Source organism: Hypanus sabinus, unplaced genomic scaffold (genome assembly GCF_030144855.1).
Source record: "Hypanus sabinus isolate sHypSab1 unplaced genomic scaffold, sHypSab1.hap1 scaffold_496, whole genome shotgun sequence".
NCBI lineage: Eukaryota > Metazoa > Chordata > Chondrichthyes > Myliobatiformes > Dasyatidae > Hypanus > Hypanus sabinus.
The window spans coordinates 327838-334536 of record NW_026781364.1 but is presented as its reverse complement, the minus strand read 5'-3'; positions in this window follow the sequence as shown (position 1 = coordinate 334536).

Sequence of the window (6699 nt, the reverse complement as noted above, 5' to 3'; positions counted from 1 at the left end):
AGTTCACTTAACCACTCGCTCTACCCCTTCCGCGCTGCTGCCCCTTACCCTGACCGAATTCGCCACTTTCCTTCTATCGCAATGTTACTCACCATCTTGCCCTCTCTTCACCCTCGTCCCTCGAAAGTGTCGCTCTCATCCCCATTTTCCTCACCGCGCTTTTTTGCCTCCATTTACCCCAATTTCGCGTTCTTTTCCCGATCTCTCCCGCGATTCACTACTCTGTCTCTGCCCAGTCTCCCCATCCCACTGTGTCCCTTTTATCTAACCCAACTGGCTTCCCGCTTCTTTCTTTAGCTACTCTCACCTCGATCATGTGCGTTAATGTTCTCGTACCCCAGTCCTGGGGAAATAGAGTGCACGCATTCGCCTTATCTGTGTCCCACGTGGTTTTCTACACCTCTATAAAGTCAACGAAAAAAGTCTCAGAATTCCCAATCTCGCTCCATAACTCAATCCCTCCTGTCCCGGCAGCATCCTCGGAAATCTCCGTCTGCAATCTTTCCAGTTCGTTGAGATTTCCCTCAGAGCAAGGCAAGCAGAACTGAACTCCATACGCCAAATGCGGCCTGACCGACGTCATCAGCAACTGCACCGTGACCTCCGACTCCCGGACTCAGTGTCCTGACTGATGAAGGCCAGCGTGTCAAATGTCCTGTCTACCTGTATCGCATCCTTTCTACCGGATTCACGATCTGTTTTATTATCTGTGACTTAGACCACCTAAGATTTGTTCTTTTGAAGAATCATTAGGGCGCAAATATATAAAATTGATGTGAAATGCACAAAACCTAATAAATGCCGCTGAAATGTGGAGGTGGTGCTGATGCGTTCAAGAATATGCTGGCGGAGGGGAAGAAGGTGTTCCTGGTTCATTGAGTTTTCAGTCTCCTGTTCGTCGTCAAACCGCCTTCCCAGCCGACAATCCTTGTCACCGTCATCCACGACTTCCCCTGCAGCACTCCCCGTTTCCGCCACCCGCCATTTACTTCTACACACCTTGGCTCCATCAAACGCCGTCCCCTACTCTCCGTGCCGTCGCCGTTATCTCCTCCTTCCCCAGCTCCTTCCCCCGTCTCCCTAACCCGCTCCAACCCTTGCAGCTCCTCCACGTTTCCATTAACCCTCTTCCTCCTGTACACGTCCCCGTCTCTCTGTTTATATGAAAATCTGTGGAGGACGGGATGAGGTGACGTCTGGTGTTACACCAGCCTCTTTCCACCGGTTATCGACCTCACGGTTCTGAGGTTCTGCCCTAGTCTGTGTGAACAGGCCGGTCGATTGATTTGATAATACTTTATCCCGGTAACTGATATCTCACCACCATGTCCGTTTTCCGAACGAAACCAAACTCTCTTGCAATTCCCTCCTGTTCCCTGCACACCCTCTGAACACAATCACACGCACAACCTCCGAGACTGCACACAGTTCAAGACTACCTCAAGGGATCCAGGGGAAGTAAATTTCTATTTGTGTCTGAAACCGGGTGTGTGCGAACGGAAGGTCCGGAGAATGCGTCACCCAGTAACTAACTTCAGAAGAGTGTGATGAGACTGTTTGGAGGGATTTTCACTCTGTGCCTGACCACGGGAGTATGTAATGGATCATTGTGGAAGGAACTTCACAGTGTCTGAACCCAAGAGTGTGTGATGGGATGGCGTGGAGGGATCTTTACTTAGTGTCAGAACCCGGAAGTGCCCGTTATGACGGTATGGAGGGAGATGCACTCTGTTTTCGTCTTCGGCAGTGTGTGATGGGACATTGCGGAGGGATATTCAGTCTGTGTCTGAACACAGGAGTGATGGATGGGGCGGTGTGCAGAGATTTTCACTCACTGCTTGTGTGTTTGTGTGTGTGTGTGCGTGAGTGTGTGTGCGTGTGTGTGTTTCTGTGTGTGTGTGTGTGTGTGTGTGTGTGTGTGTGTGTGTGTGTGTGTGTGTGTGTGTGTGGTGTGTGTGTGTGTGGTGTGTGTGTGTGTGTGTGTGTGTGTGTGTGCGATGAGCCAGCTAAGAGGGAATGAGTGGCGGGAAATTGGATTTGAGTGGAAGTCAGAGGGTTTATCTCTTTGAATCTTCAAGGAGAAGATTCCTGGGTGAGAGATGGTACAGAACTGTTGATTGACTTGTTTCCCGTTTAATTATTGTTTTTTTTTAATATAATCGCAATGTCAGAGCAGTAGCAATGTCTGACAGGAGAGTTGAATACTCCTTTGCGAGAAGTGGGAAGGAGGGAGTCCTCAAGAGTTCCTGACAACTTCAACTGTAGTAAGGTCATCCAGCTGCAGCTCCGAACACACTGCGTTACAGAGTTGAAACTGGAACAGGATGAACTCAGGATCATTCATTAGGGAAGCCGAGGGGGTGATTGGGAGGACATATAGAGAAGTATTTACCCCCAATGTGTAGGATATTGGCAACTGGGAGGCAGACTGGAAGCTGAAAGGGGTTAAAAAAGCAGAACCATTGCAGTAACCCCTTGTGACCAACACGCTCATTAACATGTAGATCACGTTGGATACGCCTGGATGAGAGGGGAGAGGAGCAAATGACCAAGCAGGGGTAAACCTCGCCGGTCAGGTCTCTGGCGCTGACTATGGTTCTGTGGTTCAGAAATGAATGGGGTGAGATATTGCGAGCTGTATCGATAGAGTTATCTTTGTTAGGGGAATGGAAAAAAAATACTGTGGACGAGAACGAGATTCCTCGATGGTACGCGGTCGCCAGCATACAGGTAGGAGAAGGGAGTCGGTTCTGCAAACTTATGTATGTGCATGAGTGACGAAAATTAGAAAGAACATTCAGTTTAAATCGTGGCTGAAATGCTAGGGTTGCAACAAGGTCTCCGGATATGTGTATCACTGGGGTCTCTTCCTCGGGAGGTGCGACCCTTGCAGAAGAGACGGTTTCATTTCATTTCAAAGCGATTCAATTTAAGATTATTTGCAATTACTTCGCACATGACCACCAGGGCCTAAATGCAAAACACAATGCCAACTGTCACACAAGGGAAAAGGCACATATAATATGTATAAAGTAGAGCGATAGCAAGCATATGTAGGATATCAGTGAAACACTCTACAATCTATCTCCACACGCACACACATATATAATCAGCTTGAGGTCCTAGGCACCTTAAAAGCCACTGAAATCGACAAACTTCAACAACTGAGCTTTCCTTCCACCGAGCGAACAATTGGAGCAACACAGACTCCTGCCTGGAGACCGCGCTACTCCGCCCCTCTTTGTGCAGCTCCTTCATTTGCTCCGCCATCGGGCAACTCTCTCAGTTTACACCTGAACAGAAGTGGAACTAATATCCCAACGGGAAGGTTTGCCATTAGAAAATGTGGTCATTGTGTTGCTTAAGCTAAACTTGCAGAGGGATGATAATAAGAATGTTTAAACAGATGGTGGAGTCATTGTCGGGACAGATGTTGTTAAGACCTCAGATAGACCAAAATGTTGAGCCCGCTGGCTCTCGTGTTCTGAGCTGCGTCCTTTTCAAAGCAGTAAGTATTGTACGAAAGGTAGATGAGCTCAGTGTCGGGTCCAAAGACTGGAAGCATGGTAGTTTAGCCATTATTTAGACTTGGTTGTCGGAGGGGCAAGTTGGTTAGCTTAACCTTTCAGTTTACCGTTGCTTTAGTCGTGCTACTGTATATATAATTTAGGCTGAGGCGAGGCTCTAAAGGTGGAAGTGAGGAATGAGAAGGGTATGGGGCTACATTATCGACCACCGAACAGTCTGGGGATTTAGAGGAACAAATCTGTGGAGAGATCGGAATCTGTTGTAAGAGACATCAGGTTGTTATATCGGGTGAGTTTAACATTCCTGGTATTGACTGTGAGCCTCACACTGTGAAAGGACCACTGGGATAGTTTTCTTAATCAGATAAGAAATGTTCCTGAATCAGTAGATTAAAGTCCCAATGAGAGTGCAATACTAGATCTCATCCTATCGAATAGGACACGCCAAGGGACAGAAGTTTGTGTCGGTGATCACTTTGCATCTAATGATGGTAATTCCATTAGATGCAATGTACTTATTGAAAAGAATAGGTGTAACTTCGTGTTAAGACTCTTTGTTGAAGTTTATAACAACATGAGAGGCAGGTAGACGAGATAGCATGTACATTTTACCACTGGGTGGAAATGTCTAATATCAGAGGACCTGCATTAAGGTGAAAGAGGGCAGGTTCACGGGAGATGAGTTTGATAAGTTTTAGTTGGAAAGTGTTTGGAAAGTGCTGCAGGGAATGGAGGGAGACGGATGTTGTGTCTGCAGAAGGAATTCAGTTTAATTGGTATATCACAACTCTTGGACCGAAAGGTCTGCTCTGTTGTGTGATTTACTGTAGAAAGAGCAGAGTGATTTGAGCTCATCGGGTGGGAAGAGCAGGGATTTGGGGAGAACACGGAACTCGACGATTTATCGAGAAACACAGGAAACGGCCAATTCACTAATGGTATAGTCCTTGAAAAAGACACACACTGACGCCATCTTCAAAGGGACACTGAAAAGCCCCTTCCAGTGCTTCTGTGTCACCGACACAGCCCTTGTCGAGATACAAGCACGCCCCTCATCGTGACACCAACACACTGACAGACCCTGCACTGCGACAAGGAAGCCTCCTCGCTTATAACACCCTCCCTCCACAAAACCCCTCTCCGAATCCGTAAAGTATACCCTCTCCAACATTACTCCTCGACCCCGTCACAAATTCCCTCCGGTACACCACTCCCGTCTCCGACACCCGTCCCTCCCTTACGACCTGCCCCGTCTCCGTGAGGCAGTCCCTACCCTGCACACAATCTCCGTCTGGTTCATCCCCAACATTCAGTAAGACGCTCCCCGTCCGGGTGACCCACCCCATCATTGAAACCAGAAGCCGTCTTCGTCAACCTCTCCTGCTCCTGCACTACTCCCTGGCTTGTCACACCCTCATAACAAAACACCGATTCACTTTCATTCAGCCCCCTTCCGTTACGGGCTACCACGTCTCCGTGACCCATTGCCTCCCCTGCACACGTCCCCTCTCCCTTAATCCCTACATTTCTGTGGCATCTCCCACGTCTCCGTTACCTCCTCAATCCCCTAAAACTATCCCCATCTCGGTCGCCGCCTCATTCGCCTCCCTTGCTGCGTTCACAGGCAATTGTGGGGACTATGAGGGGGAGATGACGTCTATTGCTACACCTCGCGCCTTCCACCGGATATCTCTCAACCTTAACAACAGTTATATTACTGTGGATACTGTCGGAGAGGTGACCTACTGGTGGAAAATCGCAGTAGTATCTTTCAAGGAAGGTGCGACATCTACAGGCGGGACAGTTTCACTGCATTTCAATTCAATTCAATTCCAGCGTTAGACATCAGAAAGCGGAAGGAATTAAAGGAGGAGGGGCGAAAAACCTACGCAGAGAAAATGTCACCGCCCTGCTCAGTCACGACAGACATAAACACTCGTCTAAGTGAGGCCGTTTGGGTGGAAATGAGGAATAAAAAAATAAATGACCATTTCCTTGGGGCTAAATGCTATATTATTACGAGAGACACAGATAGACCAGACAACCGGTAAATTTTCTGGAGCGGCGTAGTGTGGGAGGTGGGCAGATACAGGTATTTCTCATTTCGAATGACATAGTCAGACGAGACAACCTGTACATTTCTCCCCTAGGATAGAAATTTCAAATACCGCAGAGTTGAAGGTGAGAGTGGGTATGCTTATAGGAGCTGTGATGCGCAAGGTCTTGTTTACACAGAGACCGTGGGTGATTGGAATGTGCTGCCCGGGTTTGTAGGTGAGACAGATCGATAGAGGTGTTTAAGTGTTTCTTTGACAGGCGCGTGGATGTACAGGGATTGGAGGGAGTTGGACATTGTGATACCAGAAAGGATTTCATTCAACCCTCCCGATCCTCTCAAATTCAGCCCACAGCCATGGAGGGGAGGGTTCACCATGATAGAGCTGGTTGAGGCTACATCCCTCTGCAGCCTCTTAAGACCCTCTGAGTTGCAGGCTCCATACCAGATCCTGATCCACTCCACTGGACCTCTGGAGAAATTTCTGAATCTTCAGCGAGAGACGACAGATCCCCAGACTCCTAAAGTTGTCATCGCTTCGGTACCTGAGTGCTACGGATGGTGGTGAAGGTGAGTGCAGAGCAAGGTATAGAATACACTCAGACTCAGATTCTAAATAAACAAGAACACATTGAAGAAAACCAAAGACGAATTCACAAACACTGGTCCCAGATAGGGATCTCCTCTAGTTGAGGAGCCCTTTAACTACAGACATCCCGGGAAGGAATGTGGCGGGCAAAAATTGGCAGCATGAGTCTTAAAGGGAAAGTGACAGCTCACCACACTCCGGGAAATCGGCGTGCCGAAACTTGGATGACCGTTCACATTAGCCTTTTCGCTTTATATAATTGCAAAGCGTTTTACTGTCCGTTTTTATACTTTGTGCTAGTTCATTTTCATAGTCTAACTTCTCTTTTTTAATTGCTCGCTTAGCATTTCTCTGTTGCTTTTCAAACATTTCCCAACATTCTGGGTTACCGCCACTCTTGGCGACGTTGTGTGCACGAGCGTTTTAGTTTGATGCCTTCGTTCATTTCAATAGTTATCCACGGCTGGCTCTCCCAACTCTTCCTCTCCTTGCTTTCAACCGCAATGTACTTCTGTTCAGCCATGAAC